Source organism: Papio anubis, chromosome 3 (genome assembly GCF_008728515.1).
Source record: "Papio anubis isolate 15944 chromosome 3, Panubis1.0, whole genome shotgun sequence".
Classification (NCBI taxonomy): Eukaryota; Metazoa; Chordata; class Mammalia; order Primates; family Cercopithecidae; genus Papio; species Papio anubis.
Window position 1 is genome coordinate 1,935,258 of NC_044978.1, and position 2,802 is coordinate 1,938,059.

Genomic DNA, 2,802 nt, shown 5'->3' on the forward strand with positions numbered 1-2,802 from the left:
GGAGTCTCGCTCTGCCGCCCAGGCTGGAGTGCAGTGGCCGGATCTCAGCTCACTGCAAGCTCCACCTCCCGGGTTCACGCCATTCTCCTGCCTCAGCCTCCCGAGTAGCTGGGACTACAGGCGCCTGCCATCTCGCCCGGCTAGTTTTTTGTATTTTTTAGTAGAGACGGGGTTTCACCGTGTTCGCCAGGATGGTCTTGATCTCCTGACCTCGTGATCCACCCGTCTCGGCCTCCCAAAGTGCTGGGATTACAGGCTTGAGCCACCGCACCCGGCCACATCTTGCTTCTAAAATATATTGATTTTATTGCAGTTTTACATGAATCTTGTTATATTTACCATTCCACATTGTTTGAGTTCTGAGTGAAGGGTGAAGAGCTCCTGCATCAGATGACCTAAACTGTTGCTTATTTCTCCATCTCTGTCTCTCTCCCTCTCTCTCTCTTTTCTTTTTCTTTTCTTTCTTTCTTTCTTTCTTTTTTTTTTTGAGAAAGAGTCGCACTCTGTCGCCCAGGCTGGAGTTCAGTGGCGCAATCTCAGCTTGTGGCAACCTCTGCCTCCCAGGCTCAAGCAATTCTCCTGCTTCAACCTCCCAAGTAGTTGGGACTACAGGCGTGTGCCATTATGCTCGGCTAATTTTTTGTATTTTTAGTTGAAACGGGGTTTCACCATATTGGCCAGGCCGGTGTTGAACTCCTGACCTCAAATGATCCACCCACCTCGGCCTCCCAATCTCCCTCTCTCTCTCATGCGTATGCACGCACACGTTGACTATCACATTCCTACAGTATAGCTCAGATTTTCTTTTTTTTTTTTTTTTTTCTCATTAAACTTTTTTAATGGGTCTCAAAATTCTGTGACAAATTTTTGGTCAAGTTGTTTCCATTAAAAAGTACTGATTTTAAAAACTAATAACTTAAAACTGCCACACGCAAAAAAGAATATCAAAGTGGTCCACAAAACATTCTCCTTTCCTTCTGAAGGTTTTACGATGCATTGTTATCATTAACCAGTCTTTTACTACTAAACTTAAATGGCCAATTGAAACAAACAGTTCTGAGACCGTTCTTCCACCACTGATTAAGAGTGGGGTGGCAGGTATTAGGGATAATATTCATTTAGCCTTCTGAGCTTTCTGGGCAGACTTGGTGACCTTGCCAGCTCCAGCAGCCTTCTTGTCCACTGCTTTGATGACACCCACCGCAACTGTCTGCCTCATATCACGAACAGCAAAGCGACCCAAAGGTGGATAGTCTGAGAAGCTCTCAACACACATAGGCTTGCCAGGAACCATATCAACAATGGCAGCATCACCAGACTTCAAAAATTTAGGGCCATCTTCCAGTTTTTTACCAGAACGGCGATCAATCTTTTCCTTCAGCTCAGCAAACTTGCATGCAATGTGAGCCGTGTGGCAATCCAACACAGGGGCATAGCCAGCACTTATTTGGCCTGGATGGTTCAGGATAATCACCTGAGCAGTGAAGCCAGCTGCTTCCATTGGTGGGTCGTTTTTGCTGTCACCAGCAACGTTGCCACGACGAACATCCTTGACAGACACATTCTTGACATTGAAGCCCACATTGTCCCCAGGAAGAGCTTCACTCAAAGCTTCATGATGCATTTCGACAGATTTTACTTCAGTTGTAACGTTGACTGGAGCAAAGGTGACCACCATACCGGGTTTGAGAACACCAGTCTCCACTCGGCCAACAGGAACAGTACCAATACCACCAATTTTGTAGACATCCTGGAGAGGCAGGCGCAAGGGCTTGTCAGTTGGACGAGTTGGTGGTAGGATGCAGTCCAGAGCCTCAAGCAGCGTGGTTCCACTGGCATTGCCATCCTTACGTGTGACCTTCCATCCCTTGAACCAAGGCATGTTAGCACTTGGCTCCAGCATGTTGTCACCATTCCAACCAGAAATTGGCACAAATGCTACTGTGTCGGGGTTGTAGCCAATTTTCTTAATGTAAGTGCTGACTTCCTTAACAATTTCCTCGTATCTCTTCTGGCTGTAGGGTGGCTCAGTGGAATCCATTTTGTTAACACCAACAATTAGTTGTTTCACACCCAGTGTGTAAGCCAGAAGAGCATGCTCTCGGGTCTGCCCATTCTTGGAGATACCAGCTTCAAATTCACCAACAGCAGCAGCAACAATCAGGACAGCACAGTCAGCCTGAGATGTCCCTGTAATCATGTTTTTGATGAAGTCTCTGTGTCCTGGGGCATCAATGATAGTCACATAATACTTGCTGGTCTCAAATTTCCACAAGGAGATATCAATGGTGATACCACGTTCCCGCTCAGCTTTCAGTTTATCCAAGACCCAGGCATACTTGAAGGAGCCCTTTCCCATCTCAGCAGCCTCCTTTTCAAATTTTTCAATGGTTCTTTTGTCGATGCCACCGCATTTGTAGAACAGATGGCCAGTAGTGGTGGACTTGCCCGAATCTACGTGTCCAATGACGACAATGTTGATATGAGTCTTTTCCTTTCCCATTTTGGCTTTTAGGGGTAGTTTTCACGACACCTGTGTTCTGGCGGCAAACCCGTTGCGAAAAAGCTATAGCTCAGATTTTCTAAACATTTGTATAACGCCTTTTTTTCTCCAGTGTCTTTTCTTGATAGCACCTTTAGTGACTTATTGTGGAGGCAAGTTTCATGCTTAAGGTTTTTTGACTCTGACAATAGCTATCAAAAATAATTCCAGATAGAGTGACCGAAATTTATCAAACTAGGACATTTCTGTTTTCTCTTTTCTCCCTTTCTCTCTCTCTCTCTCTCTCTTTCTCTCTTTCT

At 45.6% G+C, this 2,802-nt stretch overlaps 1 pseudogene across 1 annotated transcript; it reads right to left on the reverse strand.

Annotated features, from left to right (window-relative positions):
- Window positions 1–804: 804 nt before the first annotated feature.
- Window positions 805–2,577, reverse strand: LOC101022433 (annotated as a pseudogene). Its single transcript, XR_004182594.1, has one exon. The product of XR_004182594.1 is annotated as an elongation factor 1-alpha 1 pseudogene (transcript).
- Window positions 2,578–2,802: the final 225 nt, after the last annotated feature.